Raw genomic sequence first — 16,956 nt, forward strand, 5'->3', positions numbered from 1 at the left:
TGTTGGAAAATGGAAAGTTGTCACCTATATGTCAGCTGTTTGGTGGTCAGAAATAGACCAGTACTGTGGATTTGCTGGGCCGGTCCAGGGTCATGACTATTTGCCGTGGCACAAGTGTGAAACACAGAGCTGCTGAAAAAGAGCCCACCCTTGTATGAGGAAGCCTGCATGTGTGACTTTGTGAGAGGGGCAGCGTGCAGGGAGAATGTGGTCTCTCTAAGACAGTGGTTCCCAGGGATACTTGAGGGAGTTCCAGGGGGGACCCAGCTAAATCATCATTTGCAACCAAATGGACCCTTATGGGTCTGTAACTCTGAGAGTGTACAAATGGAACCAAATGGACCCTGACGGGTCCATTTGGTTCCATTTGTACACTCTCAGAGTTAAATTAACAGTGGTTTTACAATATAAATTGGGGTACCAGAGATAGAAATGCCATTAAATCAGGGGTCCGTAGCATAATGCGTGTGAAACTGGGGGCCATGAAATTAATATGTTTCTGAATCACTGCTAGAGCCGTGAAAATCCTCCCTTATCGGGGTCACTGGCATATGTTTTCAAATGGGGGGTCCGTGGACTAATAAATGTTGATTTGGGGGTCCTTGACACAAAAAAGTTTGGGAACCACTGCTCTAAGACCATACTGGACAAAAGCCAAGGTTAGTTATTAATACATAGTAACGTAAATATTTTGATCCTTACATTTCCTGTTTAGGATGACTTTGCATGTACAGTAGGTTGTACTGTATATATTCACACCATAAAGAAAAACAGAACAGAAACAAAAAAAATCGACTTCCAATTTTGTTCCATTAGGCTACAATTTGTTGTTTTAGGAACTTAACCACATAAACCCTCTTACGCTTCGTAAACTAACACTTACTTGAATCGGGGTCGGGCTCTGTACTTTGTCCCTCTTTATTCCCTCTTCACCAAATCTCTTTGCCGAAAATAATCACAATAATAATAATCAACAAGGTTGTGACAAGTTACTGTATGTAAGCTTGTAGATCGGCTATTTTCGCTCTATGTTCGCCCCATGAATAAATGCAAGGGCACAAGGTTACTGATTTCCCTCGGAATAGTACCTCTGTGTAGCAGTGAGTCTGTTGGTCTTCCTCCACGTTTCACCGCAGACTGTTGTGATTTTTTTTTGTTTAACTCTCTGAATATAACTTCATAAACAGACACAAGAAACCATATCTTAACCCATTTTGGGCGGGAACCCCTTTTGGTGTTTTAACTTATGTTATGCTTTAGCTATTGAAAAATAGCAGATCTACAAGCAACTTGTATAGGTCTGCTATTGTTTTTAATCGTGAAAATGTGCCTGAAATCTTTGAATATATATTCTTTCAGAGTTTCAGTTTTTAACTCAAATCTTTGCTTCTGGGGTGTCCCTGGAACAACATATTTTGAAATATTGAGAACCACTGACATAGAAACATGAGGTTTTTCAGGGGGAAAAAAATTATTTAAAAAGACATTTTTTAAATTTCGACTAAATGGGTTAAAGGATGAATGATTTAATATATTAATTATTGCATCAATGAAGACAAGACTTACACACTGGCACAAACTAACGAGCCTCGGGTGATTTGTGTCTGTCTTTATAAAACTGCTTCTCACAACAATCAGCCCCTTATACTGTCTGAAACCCCCCATGTGACAACGAATTCCTCTCTGCATTGTCCGATTCTATTGGTGAAGCTTCAAGCTATCTATGATCTGCTCTGACACAACAACACATGGACGCAAGCTTCCTAGGTCAGAGGCCTAGGTCACGGGTCACTAGACACAGAGATTACGTCTCCAAATCAACTACACACGTATATTGGTTGAATTCAATTAGTATAATAATAACTCCGTGCTTACTCGTAGTTTCCTCAGCACTGCTTTTGTTTTGTTTCGTACACACAATCTGGTTAAAAAAAAATTGAAATAAGCCAATACACCAGAGGTCAGCTGCACAGCTGTGCAAAGACCTTACTGTGAATAAGGCTAATTGCACCCTAGTCTGCCAACACACAACAGTTTCTCACTAAAGCCGTCAAAGCATTATCATGCAAAGGAAAATAAGAACAGCCACGTTTAACAAAAGTGTTGTTTCTTCAGCATTGAGACTGTTATCTCATTTTGGGCGGGAACCCCTTTTGGTGTTTTAAACGTTATAATTTAGCTATTGAAAAATAGCAGATCTACAAGCTCATAGCGCGCCACCGAGTGGCGCGCTACGAGCTTGTATAGGTCTGCTATTTTTGAAAAATCGTGAAAATATTTATTTCAGAAAACTGGAGGATTTAGATTTTTTTTTAATTATTTTGAGGTCAGGCCTAAAGGGGTTAAATTGAGAGGGACAAGTCTAAACGCAGCAGGATGTACAGTAATGGTGTTGTGATTAAGCCATAATGTGAGTCATGTAAGTCCATTGATATGCACGAGTTGCGTCGGCAGCTTTTGTAGCTTGGAAAAAAGGTGCTAATGGGGGCAGCCAATATCTGTTGTTGTCGGAAGAGCAGATTTATTTTCTCACCTCCGCGCTCCGTTAAAGCCTGGTGACGCGAGGTTACAGGTTCGAGGCTCTTTCAGCAGCCCTGCCTGCCTAGCCTGGGCTGCTCATGGGCAACATTGACTGGGCTGGCCAACAGACGTTAAGGGGCTACGTCCGGCTGGGGAAATTCCCCCCTGGCAGGTGAAAAGAAGCAGCTTGGACTCCTCATGCATAGAAGGAAGCATGAGGTCAGTCCGCTGTCTGGTAGCATAGAGACAAGCCAGCCAATGAGGACTATAGGTCGCGCAAAGCCGCAAAGGTCCTCATAGCCATCACCGAGTGGACATTGGCCAGCTGTGCTTCACAGCAGCTGGTAATAAGTTTAATGTTCAAGTGGAGTATAGTAACTATTTAGTATCTATTTAGTTCACTGCTAGCAGGAGAGGGACAAAGGAATGCTTGTAAAGTTGTACCTGCTGGCATTATTAGCCTCAGGGTACAGTAGGCCTACATGTTGCCTATGTGAAGCCTCGGCCAGTTTGGAATTCATACAGATTGTAGGCTTTTCACTGTGCATGTGGAGAACAGGATAGAAGTCGATACTCTGCCTGGGGTGGGGGGGGGCGACCATGGACGGGCTGCTGTTAGTGTTTCTCGGGCGGTTTGCTGGAGGTTTGCAGCAGTGTGTCAGTAAACAGAGGAGGCTATATGTCATAAGTGTCATATAGGCAGAGATCCCCTTGACGTTTCCTTGTAATTCTTTTCTCGTTTAGAACTTGCACCTTTGTGTCTTTAATCATTGAAAAGATATATTTTGTCCATGTACAGTAAGGCATACAATCATCATATATTATAGAGGTTCAGTAGGCCTAATCGTTTTTCATGCTCTCTTTCTTATGTCAGTACACTCACACTCACACAACAGGCAGACTTAATGCCGGTCCCTCCAGTGCAGATGTTTGTTGTAGATTATTTCCCCCCACGTATTGGAAAATACATCAAATCCAATCACAGGAACGTTCGCTTTCCGCAGCTTGTCAGATGGGTTTCCTGTATCTGTGAAGTGTAACGGGGAAATGACACAGAAAAGTACAATTTAGTTAAGAACAAGAATTGATGACATAGTCATATTATTTCCAGCTGCCTTGCGTTAGGCATGGACAATATGTATTTTTTTTATCGTTTAGAACTTGCACCTTTGTGTCTTTAATCAATATTAAAGACAATATTTTGGGGGCATGGTGGCACAGTTGGTAGTGCTGTCGCCTCACAGCTAGAAGGTCCTGGGTTCGATTCCCGCTCGGGACGCTGTGGGTGCTGGCGGCGTGTTTCCTCCTCCGCGTCATCAGTGCCCATACCCGAGGAGGGGTTGGCGAAAGGGCCCCTCCCGTGTCCCCTAGGGTAGGTACCCTCACAAAAAACATGCAGTAATCCTGGTCTCTAAACCGGGGCGCCTGATGGAGGGGAAAGGAACTGGTTGGAATAACCAGCGCGTGTTCCTTCCACGCGCTACGTCCAACCAGGGAAACTCCCCCCTGTCAGGTGTAAAGGAGCAACTTGGACACTCAGGCATGAAGGAAGCATGAGTTCAAGTCTGTTGCTCTCCCCATGTCCCCCATATATGGGGACTAGGTTGGCGGAGGGTGTGTAGAGCCCAGGATCACATTAGATAATTGACACAGGGGTGAAAAATGGGTTACAAAATCGTGGGATAAAAATTATATAAAAAAAAAAGAAAAGGTATTTTGTCCATGTAAGGCATACACTCATCATAGAGGTTCAGTAATACTTTTGCATGCTCTCTTTCTTACGTCAGTACACTCACATAACAGGCAGACATCATTCCGGGCCCTCCAGTGCAGATGTTTGTTGTAGATTCTTTCCCCCCACCAGCCGGTTTGGAACATCAAATCCAATTACAGGAACGTTCGCTTTCAGCAGCTTGTCAGATGGGTTTCCTGTATCTGTGAAGTGTATACAGGAAATGACAAAGAAACAGGCAAAATGCCTTGAATAGCCTACAATTTAGTTAAATATCTGTGTCTATTTGTATTTGTGTGTGTGTGTGTGTGTGTGTCTGTGAAATTTCCAGCGTTGCCATGGCAATCAATTGGCTGAGGCAGAGGCTGGAAATTGCACAGGTGAGGGGACTTTGGCTCATTAGGCCCACTGGCAGAGCCTGATCAGAGCCTTTTGTGGTGGTTCTGGAGAACCGTGGGTCTGACCGACTCGATACGGGGCACTGCACTCCCTGCGGGGGTGTGGAACGCATGTATCGAATTTGAAGTCGGTGGGTCAAACGGTTCTCGGGTTACGTGCATTACAACCGTACACACACACACACACACACACAGACAGAGACGTGGCACATTTATAGTTAGACTAGATCTGTACGTGCCCGTCGGGGGAGGCATACTATGGTCCGACGGAGCATTGGTTCGACATGCGTCCGCACCTCGGACTAGCGCCTGCTCCCGTGCTTGCGGTTATGGTTAGGTTAGGGGTTAGGGGTATCGGATCAATGAATCGTCGGACCAAACACATGTAACCGCCCGTCGGCCACCGGCCTACTTGAGAACGATGCAAGCTGAGAACCTAATAATATCCGTTGTCAACTTGTCATAGCATCCGTTTTAACTGTCTGTCTGTGTCCCACATGGAGATCTCTAGATCTGTATCTGCCTGTCTGCCTGTGTCTGATAATTAAATGAAGAGAAACTGATATTGTTGTTTACATATGGGATGTATCAAAAGCATGTCCTGTATCTGTTTACTTTTACGTCTTACCTGTGCCTATCTTGTGTTCAACCTGGTTGCATCATGTGGTTATCGTTATACACCAGAATATATCCCTCCTGGCCGTGAACAATGGTTTATTTTATCCTATCTTATTCACTAGCTGGCGCAAGAGAGGCCTAATTTTGAAATACTTACTTTGTTTTTGTACTTTTGACCCGCAAGATGATGAGTTTCCAAGTTGAGATGAATGGGGCGGCGAGCAAAAACACACAGCGGTACTTATCACCTCCTCCGTCGGCCTCTGAGCGGGCTTTCATGTGCTCGAGCAATGTGACTCCTCACCTCATGCTCTTTAAAGCTGTCTTCACCACGTCGGTGGTGCTGACCACTGTGGCCTTTATGTGGCAGAATTCACACCACAGCATAGCTCTGTGAAACCTCCGGGGATGAAAGACAAGTATTTAGAAAACGTTCTTTTTTTTTTTGCTGATTACATAAAACAGTGTTTCTTGTAGTCCATGACTACACCAACATGGACACGATTATAGAGCGGGGAAAATAATTCTCCGTTCATTTTCCTCATAGACTTTTCAAAAAGTATTTATTTAAAGACGTTTACGCTGCGGACAAAGCCAACTCGGCAGGTTACAACACTTTTTTTTGTTGTTTTTCTTCTTTGTAATTATTTGCTTGGTCCAAAATATTGTGTTTGTTGTCATGATTTAAAAAGCAGGTGGCTGGCGCACATCCAGCTCTTTGCTGGTGCTGGACAAAAGGTAGATACATACAGAGGAAAAAAAATTACCTGCCCTGTTGTTAAAGGTATATTCAGTGATTTGACTTAATTCAAATATCACTTATTTTTTCTTTTTTTCTGGATAATTCTCCCTACTATAGAGTGTGCTGGCCATATAAGGAGTTCCTCCCTGTCCCCCTGTGAGCCCCCAGTTTCAGTTTGGGCTTTGGGTGGCAAAGCCTTCATCCAATCAGGATGAGAGGGGCCTTCCTCCAATCATGATCGAGTGGGGGCGGGCCTTGGTGCACATGCTGTTGGCCTGTTGCACTTCTCCCCACTGTAGAGCGTGCATGTGCACATTTTGTTACCGGGGCGGACTGGGTGGTTTTCCAAATCACCCAAATCACTGAATGCTCCTTTAACGTCAGTCACGTGACGTGACGACCACTATATAAGGGAGGTCATCATATACTGATTGCTATCACCTGATGAAGGCCGTTCACGGCCGAAACGTTGTGTCCTGATTAAGAATGGTGTTTTAATACAATAAACACTGTTGGAGCAAAGACTGTGTGCGGACCACTCTGTATGTTGTCATGATTTATCACAACTCGAGTTGGCTTTGTACGACGCTTATAAGGTCTTTAAATAAAGACTTTTTGAAATGTGGGAATGGGGAAAATGCATTGGGAATGATTTCCTGGGCCTGGCATCGTCATGAAAGGGGGCGGGACTGCAACGCTCTATTGTCATAGGGAATACATTCTTACAAAGAATTTTCTTCATCAATGTGTTTGTAAAGGTGCTACTAACATATCCCACATTGGTTTCTATTCAACCACCCTAGGGGGATTTTTGACAGCTCCTGAAAGTTGGGGTACCATCAACAACCAATATAAGGCAAAATGTTCTAAATTTCATTATGCTTTAAGTAGCATGTGACATGTCAAACTAGGGGGGTTTAATCATTCTGAAACCATTCCAAGCATTAGTTTTGCACGAAAAACACTCTTTGGGATTAAAAACGGCCAGAGCCGTCATCACAAATGTGATGAGGTTGGCACATTTGGGCAAGTGGCTATGGTCAAACTAGGGGGTCTATGGTCAAACTAGGGGGTCTATGGACAAACTAGGGGTAAACTAGGGTTTTTTCATGATTCTGAACCCATTCCTAGCATTAGTTTTGCACGAAAAACATGCACGCACGGTCACACGCACGCACACACGCACACACACACGCTCTGAGTCGCACAACGCACGCACGCACGCACGCACGCACGCACGCACGCACGCACGCACGCACGCACGCACGCACGCACGCACGCACGCACGCACACTCTCTGAGTCGCACATATCATGTACACACACACACGCACGCACGCGCGCACACACACACACACGCTCTGAGTCACACACAGCACGCACGCACGCACGCACGCACGCACGCACGCACGCACGCACGCACGCACGCACACACGCACACACACACACACACACACACACACACACACACGCTCTGAGTCGCACATAGCATGTACACACACACACACGCACGCGCGCACGCACACGCACACACACACACACACACGCACACGCACACGCACACACACACACGCTCTGAGTCGCACACAGCACGCGCACACACACACACACACACACACACACACACACACACACACACACACACACACACACACACACACACTGTAGAGAGGTGCACGACCCCTTTTCGATGCAATACAATGTCAATAGATGGTCGTAAGTGCTCGTTGGCATTTTGCGTCAGCAGAAATTCATCTTTCTTACACTTGAAAATGGATCCATGCAGAACCTTTTGTCTGCACAGCTGTCTAATAATTAGCGATAGATACAAAATAGTCTCTGTTCTGGAAATTTGATTAACCAGTTTAGTACTGGGCCAGAAAGTCACACCCAGTTTTTCATTCTGTCTTGTGATCTATTGTGGTCGACCATGTCAAATGCAGCACTGAGATCTAGCAAAGTGCCACTGCCAATGCCCACTGTCTGTAAGTGGATGTCATTGAGAACATTATCAAGAGCAGTCTCAGTGCTGTGGTGGGGTCGGAAACCTGACTGTAATATATCAAGGCCACTGTTTAGTATAGGGAACCCCTTTTGGTGTTAGCATTATGTTATACTTTAGCTATTGAAAAATAGCAGATCTACAAGCTCAACTTGTAGGTCTGCTATTTTTGAAAAATCAAAGAACGACTGACATAGAAACATAGCTTTTTCAGAAAACTGTCAGGTAGAAGACATTTTTAGAATTTGATCTCGCAGGTCAAAATGGGTTAAGTAGTTACGTTTTTGTAATACAGCTTTTTCAATGATTTTTTTAAATGACTGATTTGTAAACAGGAGGTTTGATATGGGCCTATAATTGTTTAACAGACTTTTTTTGTTAAGAATACTAGTTTGTTGATTACTGTTTACAGGGTCGGAAGCAACCCGATTGAAGATGAGTGTTGACAATTTGTTTAAGATCTGAGACCATGCAATTTATATATACTGTATACTACAAACCAGTACCAAAAAAATGGAAGATAATACATTTACGTAAACATGAGTATAAGCATATGAGCATCAAATTACGATGACACAAAGGCAAGAGATTGAGAAGATTGACACTGTTTACCACACAGGCTGCGGTGCATAAATAATTATCTCCACAGCCTTTTGTTATGCTGCCCACTGAATAGATCAAAGGGTCAGCGGTGTCCCACAAGGCAACCAGGGAAAAACACACACAGATTATTCTCCTAATCATGAGATTGCGTGTGAATCGAACGTTTTCCACATTTGAGTGGGCGGCGTTAAAGCCTCAAATGGTTGATGGAATCACTTCAAACAAGACTGTATATTATACTTACTATAAACTGACGTCATGTGGTGTACTGTCAATTATTTATGACCAATTAACCTATCAAGTGTGAAAATTTACTGTACATTATTATGTTGACATGTGGTGTAAATTAGATAGTGATTGCCTTATTATTTGGTTGTGTAATGTTGGGTGAGACCTCATTCACACGTATTAAACACCGATAAATCAAATGTTTGGTCATGTTTTTGTTTTTTGAGGCCTCAACCAACATTACACAACCAAATAATAAGGCAATCACTATCTAATTTACACCACATGTCAACATATAATTTACAGTATATTTTCAGGTTAATTGGTCATAATTCATTGACAGTACACCACATGACGTTCAAGGTTCAAGGTGTTTATTGTCACACAGATGTACAGGTACAGCATTGTGAAAAACTTAGGTTGGGTGATGCTCCACAATACACATAAGTAAAACAGTGAATAAATAAATAACGATACTAATTATAAAAGTTTTAAAAAGTTTAAAAGAACTCAGATCAGTATACGAGGCCGTAATACCATGGAATGTTCAATGTTCATTTAGGCTTGTTAAGCAGTCTTACAGTTGGAGGCCATCGATATTGTCCTTTTCTTTTTGCTGAGGTTTGCGTGATCTGCGCAAAAGGACAGTTAACCCATTTTGGGTTAACCCATTTTGGGCGGGAACCCCTTTTGGTGTTTTAAACATTATGTTATAATTTAGCTATTGAAAAATAGCAGATCTACAAGCTCATAGCGCGCCACCGAGTGGCGCGCTACGAGCTTGTAGGTCTGCTATTTTTGAAAAATATTTATTTCAGAAAACTGGAGGATTTAGAAGGATTTTTTTAAATTTTGAGGTCAGGCCTAAATGGGTCAAATGATAAGGGACAATATCGGTGGCACCCAACTGTACATACGTCAGTTTATAGTATACTATACAGTCTTGTTTGAAGTGAGTCCATCAACCGTTTGAGGCTTTTGTGTTTGATACGTGTGAATGAGGTCTGACTATAGATTCTAGTCATCCGACCTTATTATGACCTAATCAGGCAAATGGAACCAAATGGAACACTCTCAGAGTTATACAATCTGTTATAACTCGGGACCCACCTCAAGGACCCCTGGGGGTCCCGGACCCCCTCTTCTAGGATACCATAGAGCTTAGTGGTTTCTCAAAGTGGGGGTCCGGGACCCCCAGGGGTCCTTGAGGGGGTAAAAGATTGTAACTCTGAGAGTGAACCAAATGGACCCTTAATTCCTTCTCGGTTCATTTGGTTCCATGTGTACGCTCTGTGCTTTTGATATTTCCCCCCTGGTCATTCATTTCGTATCCTATGGCATAATTATGTTTTATCCCCTGCTTCTATCAGACTGAATTGAACATGCATTTCCTTTTGGGAAATGTAGTGTGATTTATTTATTTTTATTTGAAAATATCACAATTTAACGATTAAAAAAGATCCGTCAGCCACAACCATATATAGCCTGGAAGAGACCTATGCTTTCAGTGGCATCGGCATCTCCCGGCAGGTTCCGCCGGCAGAAACTATAGACGCATGCATCTGCAGCAGATGAGCCTGACAGAGAGAGGAGTGTCTGTGTGTGTGTGTGTGTGTGTGTGTGTGTGTGTGTGTGTGTGTGTGTGTGTGTGTGTGTGTGTGTGTGTGTGTGTGTGTGTGTGTGTGTGTGTGTGTGCGTGTGCGTGTGCGTGTCAACTGAATCAGTAGTAATTACAGCAGATTGAGAGAGATGCGTTCACGCTAGGGCATTCACTTCTAGTCATTTTTACTAGTTGCCTAGTTTACTAGTCGACTAGTTGTTTAACCACCTATTATGTAAAAAATAAAATAAATTAAAAAAATATTTTTTTTTTTTTTTTTTTTTTTAAATAAATATTTGTACATTGAAAAACTGTGTACATGGTGACTATAACTATAATCTACCTGATCTTGAGGCCTACAAAATCGGGGAAAAAATAAAAATAAAAAAAATAAACTTTTTTTTTTTTTTTCTTATCAACTAGTCAACTAGTACCAACAAGGTCGACTAGTGGATTTACTAGTCGACTAGTAAACTAGTCGACTAGTTGCTTAATGCCCTAGTTCACGCTATACTGTATGCAACAATTGAATGGGTTTTCGCCCAGAATGTTTTGTTTTTCTTCCTGGAAATAAAAACGTCTGGGTTTCCGAGGCTACATTAACCCTATAGCTTGGCATCCCTATTGTGGGAAAATCTTCAAAAGTTTGAAAAAAGTTTATTTTCCATAACGCAACCATAGGCTTATTTGTCATATGATTAAGTATACTGTACAGTAGGGCCATATCTTACCGCGCTATAGCTTTATACTACTGGTTAAGAAAATGTCCACCGCCTGTTTTTTGGTTTGTTTTTGTTTAGTCTTATAACTAAAATAAATACATTTAACTTAAGGGCGGCTGTGGCTCAGGAGGTAGAGCAGGTCGTCCAATGATCCATGGGTCGGCGGTTCGAATCCCGGCTCCTCCTGTCTACATGTCGAAGTGTCCTTGAGCAAGACACTGAACCCCAAATTGCTCCCGATGTGCTGGTTGGTGCCTTGCATGGCTTCCGCCGCCATCTGTGTATGAATGTGTGTCTGAATGGGTGAATGTAATGCCCAATCTATGTAAAGCGCCTTGGATAAAGGCGCTATATAAATGCACCATTTACCATTTACCATTTAACTTTATCCTTAGCCATACTAGGTGCTGGTGGCTCCGACAGAGTGTATAATCTGCTTTCATACAATGCTGAGGTAGGTATAATATGTGAAACAGCTGCAAACATTATTCATCATGAAGAAAAATAACCAGGTTTGCTCGCTTGTTAAGCAACGTTGGGCTTCTTTTTCTGTAAAGTTGCTTGTAAATATTGGTATAGTGGAATGTTGCGTTTTTTTGGGCATGTTTCTTAAGTGTAGTTGCTTATTTTTGCCTGCTTCCACATTATGTTGTAATTACTGTTTAAACCAGTGGTTCTCAAATATGGCACAGGCCCCCAAATTAAATATGTATTTGTCCCTGACCCCTGTCTGAAAATGTTTTGTAGCAGAGACTCCCATTTCAGATTTGTGGTGTTAGAACATTAAAAATAATCTTCCAAATATTCCACTTTTTATTTCAAGATAATTTTTTTTGAAAATAGCGATAATTAAGCTTGTAGATCGGTGTATAGGTTTGAAGTGCTCTTGTGGCCTAGTCGCTTCTTTTGGGCATGTTTTCATAGACCTGAAGGATGCTTATTATTTATTATTTTTGCTGCAGGGTCGTCCCCAGCTGATGACCCTGCAGCAAAACTAACCTTTCTGGTATGCGGTCAGGCTTAAGCTTGGCTCAGGGAAGAGGACGCCCCTGCCATGCATAGTCCACCATGGCACCGTTGGAGGTGCGACAAAGAAAGCAGGAAGACCATCCTTTTGTATGAAATAATGTGTAAACTGGTGCATTTATATTGCGCCTTTATCCAAGGCGCTTTACATAGATTGTGCATTACATTCACACACCGATGGCGGAGGAAACCATGCAAGGCACCAACCTGCACATAGGGAGCAATTAGGGGTTCAGCGTCTTGCTCAAGGACACTTCGACACTAACTTTGGGGGAGCCTGGGATCGAACGGGATCGGCCCTGAGCCACTGCCACTGTGTGAGACAATGATGGATGACAGGCCAACCTGTGGGAGTCGGTAGTGCAGCGATAGAAATGGAATTGCCCTCCCTGCCCTAGCTTCCCACCGTCGAACACGGCCAATTGTATTTGTTGGAGTGCCCGGCCGAAACCGAGGCATCAGGGAGGATTCAAACCCCCCACTGTCTGGTCAGGAACGTAACCCCTCCGCCACCCAAGCGTGTGAAATTCTTGAACAAAGTGCATGGGCGTAAACCTCAAAGAGGACGTTGAAGCATGCTGTTAAATCAGTAGGTCATCCACGCAAACACACTATTGGGAAACCGTTACTAACAGACCAAGATTCCCAGAAACAAATTCAAAACAACAAATCTATTCTGTGGCCTTCCGTACCATAGCGATAAGATGGACCACTCAGCCAACGCTGAGTCACGGATAAGACAGACAGTGAGTCTGCTCAAACACATTCATCCAAACGAACCCTATAGCATCCCAATTCTGGGGTCAAAATGCAAAGCAAATGCAACCGTTGTGAGCTTGTAGATGTAGATAGTCAAGGGCCTTAGGGAGAGAAAAGGGTCAAGGGTGTGACGTCATGTTGTAGTTTTCGGTGGTCACCTTATCCCCTAAAAATATGAATGGGTCTTATAGGTGGTCAAGTGGTTACCCCATTTTGGGCAGGAACCCCTTTTGGTGTTAGCATTATGTTATGCTTTAGCTATTGAAAAATAGCAGATCTACAAGCTCGTAGCGCGCCACCGAGTGGCGCGCTACGAGCTTGTAGGTCTGCTATTTTTGAAAAATCGAAGAACCACTGACATAGAAACATAGCTTTTTCAGAAAACTGTCAGGATGTAGAAGACATTTTTAGAATCTGATCTCAGGTCAAAATGGGTTGTGTCTTTTAATATTATTTTTTTTCTCAGACTTGGGGCTCTCTCTCCTATAAAAATCAATACAGCTGCATATAGGAGATGGCAGAATTAAGGTACATTGGGTTGTGGTCCAGCCAGACTGACCACACACAATGGCTGTTTAAACAGTAGATCTGAAGCTAGTCTGTCAATAAAAGTGGAATGTCAGTAAAATACCATTGGCCTTGTGGTGCCTAATTGTCTGTCGCACTGAATCACATGAAACTGATATCAATGCATTTTGCCCTGAGCTGATAACAGACCCAATTTATTTTGTTGACAAAAAGGGCCAACAGGCACACGGAGGCCATCTGCAACGTGCAGACAGGAATTTCTCCCACTAAACCAATTGGTTTCCGACATTGGGACGAACAAAAGTCAGCTCAGTAGCTGCCCCCTGCTCCTAATTGTTAGGATATGGCTCTAATGCAGAGGACAAATTTCCCCAACGCAGCATGCGATTTCCGTGAAATTTTGCACGCACATTCCTAATGGAATAGACTATAGAGGAACTCGCTAGAGGCCATGAAGGACAAACTTTTGCCCTGCGTTTTTACACAACTGCCTTTTATAGCGCCCGTTTTTAACCAAATGCCGCAAATCAGGAACGCAGCGTCCGATTGCGGTGAAACTTTGCGCGAACATTCGCACTACGTCGAGGAAAGAATTCCACCCACTGTCCAATAGCGCCACCAGGAGGGAGATTTTTGCAAAACATATTTTTTTATATTACTACGCAAATCAACATGATCCCTATAAATATGGAGTTCAATACCGACATCATCAATATGACGTCATCACTATGATGTATACCAGCCCCTCTTGGTTTGTCTTGTTACCAGATAGCGGAATGTTGTGAAATTAACATGCATGCATGTGCATGCACAATATGCAGTTCCTTGATTGTTGCCACCCTATACTGTAGGTCGCAGTTTACTATGAAAACCTGCATTTCATGTCAGTCAGTCCGTCAATCATGCTCCATATATGGCCGTCTCCATATATGAAGGTCACAACACTGACCTCATCAAACCCTGGGGATAGCCATACATGGAGAAGACTGCAGGATCATCTCCTAGATCAAACCCTTAGATCTTCATATATGGAGCCGACCAGTTCTGACATTCCATATGTTGATCCTTACCCTACCCCCTTAGACAGCACTTTTTGAGTGGTGTAAACCACTCCTACAACTGGCTTTTGTGTGCAGAAAAAAATGACCATGGTTGCTATGTTGAAAATAATTTCTGACGTAATTAAATCACACCCGGGTGAACTGGATGACCGTAGCAACCGTGGTCATTTTCTCTGCACAAAAACAGCCAGTTTTGAAATCACATCCGGGTGTGATTTCATTACGTCAGACATTACGTCAGACCACAGCTCATCATGCTATATAAAACCTTACACCACTCAGCTCACACGGGTGTGATTTTTAGACTTAGACAGCACTTTTTAGACTTAGATAGCATTTGAAACAGACTTATAGCATGTCATGTAGACAGCACAATAATTGCTTTGTATGTAGTCATAGCACTTCATAGTATATATGTACAGCATAGTATAGTATATATGTATAGTTTATATGTATAGTGTCATTATATATAGATATGTTCTAGTTACGTTCTTAGCTTACACATGTTTCTTGATAAATGCATTTTATATATGTGATGTATTCCCATGCTTTTTTGTTCTTGCTTAATGTAAATCGCTCTGGATTAAGAGCGTCTGCTAAATGCCTAAATTGTAATTGTAATCCTTCCCCATCCGTCTTTCCTCTTCGATGTCTCCCTTTTGACTGATACCTGTCCATTCAAACGGGCCCGCCCCCAAAGTTATTTGCGCAGCCGTGCCCGGCATCCGGCGAGTTCTCAACTGAAAATTAAGGCCCGGTCCTATACAGTACCTGGGCCCTAACTGGGCTGGCTCGAGGCCCCGCCTGGCCTTACAAATTAGCACACATTTTACGCCCTGCCAGGCCCAAAAAGTCCCAGACGGTACCTGTTGTTTTAATAGCGCAACCTTGCCCTTTTAGGGCGTCTTACTGCTATGAATACACAATTGACAGATGATTGTACAATAGTTAATTTATTGCATGCATTATAAATCTGATAGCTCAAGTGTTCACTTTGACAGATTAAAGCTTGCTTTATTGAAAATAAATAATGCCATTCAACAATGCTTGTCTCTGGATTTAGGTAAAAAGGTCAAAAGCGGTGCGTTGTATTATTCATTGCGGTTGTTTATTTAACCTCCAGTGAAGGATTCACATTACAGGAACAAGAAACAAGTGTTTCAACATTGCTGTCACCAACCAACAAAGAAAACATCCTCTCTCAACCTCCGCCAGTCCATAACCTAACCTCTGTATAACCCGAATCAGGCTTCTCAGTGGGCAAGCACCCAAAATGCCTTTGAATGCACAGTCAACTTATTTAGATAATCAAAAAAGACAGCATGCAAGTAGTGAAATATAGGCCCTCTACAGTGGCCAAAGGTTATAGGGATAGCGATCATAGGGTCACATTGTTGTGAGTGTGGCCCTCCACATAAAAGCATTTCTTTATTGACCAACGAGACAATGTGTGAGTCTAGTGTGGTGGCTATGTTTCAGTTCATCTCTCAAGGAGTGGTGTGTGTGTGTGTGTGTGTTTGTTTGTGTGTGTGTGAGTGTATTGATGTATCTTTTCTTCAGGGTTCTGTGGAGATTTTACTAAGTTGCTGTTGAAAATTAATATGGAGATCCAAGCAGGCACATAATCCTTCTTTCCGTTTATTGGTCAGCAATCAGTTACAGACAGGTTACAGATATCAGCGTTCCAGTTATAGCATATTGAGGCCTGCATCTCAGGCAGGGCCCCCCTTGTCTCTCTCTCTCTGTCTCTCGCTGTATCTCACTCTCCTTTACTGATCCCCTGCATGTCTTATACATTCTTAACATGTGGGTGTCACCCTGTTCCTGCGTGTGTGTGTGTGTGCGTGCGTGCGTGCGTGCTGACCCCCAAGGCTCAGTCAACATGTTACCACAGGGTCAGCAATCAGTCACCACAGCAGGGGTCCTTTTGTAAAAGGACTCCTGAGTGACAGGGGTCCTTTTGTAAAAGGACTCCTGAGTGATAAACTCTCTCTCTCTGTCTCTCGCTGTATCTCACTCTCCTTTACTGATCCCCTGCATGTCTTATACATTCTTAACATGTGGGTGTCACCCTGTTCCTGCGTGTGTGTGTGTGTGCGTGCGTGCGTGCGTGCTGACCCCCAAGGCTCAGTCAACATGTTACCACAGGGTCAGCAATCAGTCACCACAGCAGGGGTTTATCACTCAGGGACAGAGACAGAGACAGGGGTCCTTTTGTAAAAGGACTCCTGAGTGATAAAAGTCACTGTCCGTACTATATGACAGGAAGAACTCACAGCTGTTTGTAAGCTGACCATCCCAAAGTGTCCCTAGGCTTAACTCTTCACTCATTGTGACCTCCTATAAGCCAAAGTGTTGTGTACAATTATGACATAGTTTGAGATGCATAAGCTATCAAAATATACATCAGTATGCATGC

The sequence above is a fragment of the Electrona antarctica genome (genome assembly GCF_951216825.1).
Source record: "Electrona antarctica genome assembly, chromosome: 5".
NCBI lineage: Eukaryota > Metazoa > Chordata > Actinopteri > Myctophiformes > Myctophidae > Electrona > Electrona antarctica.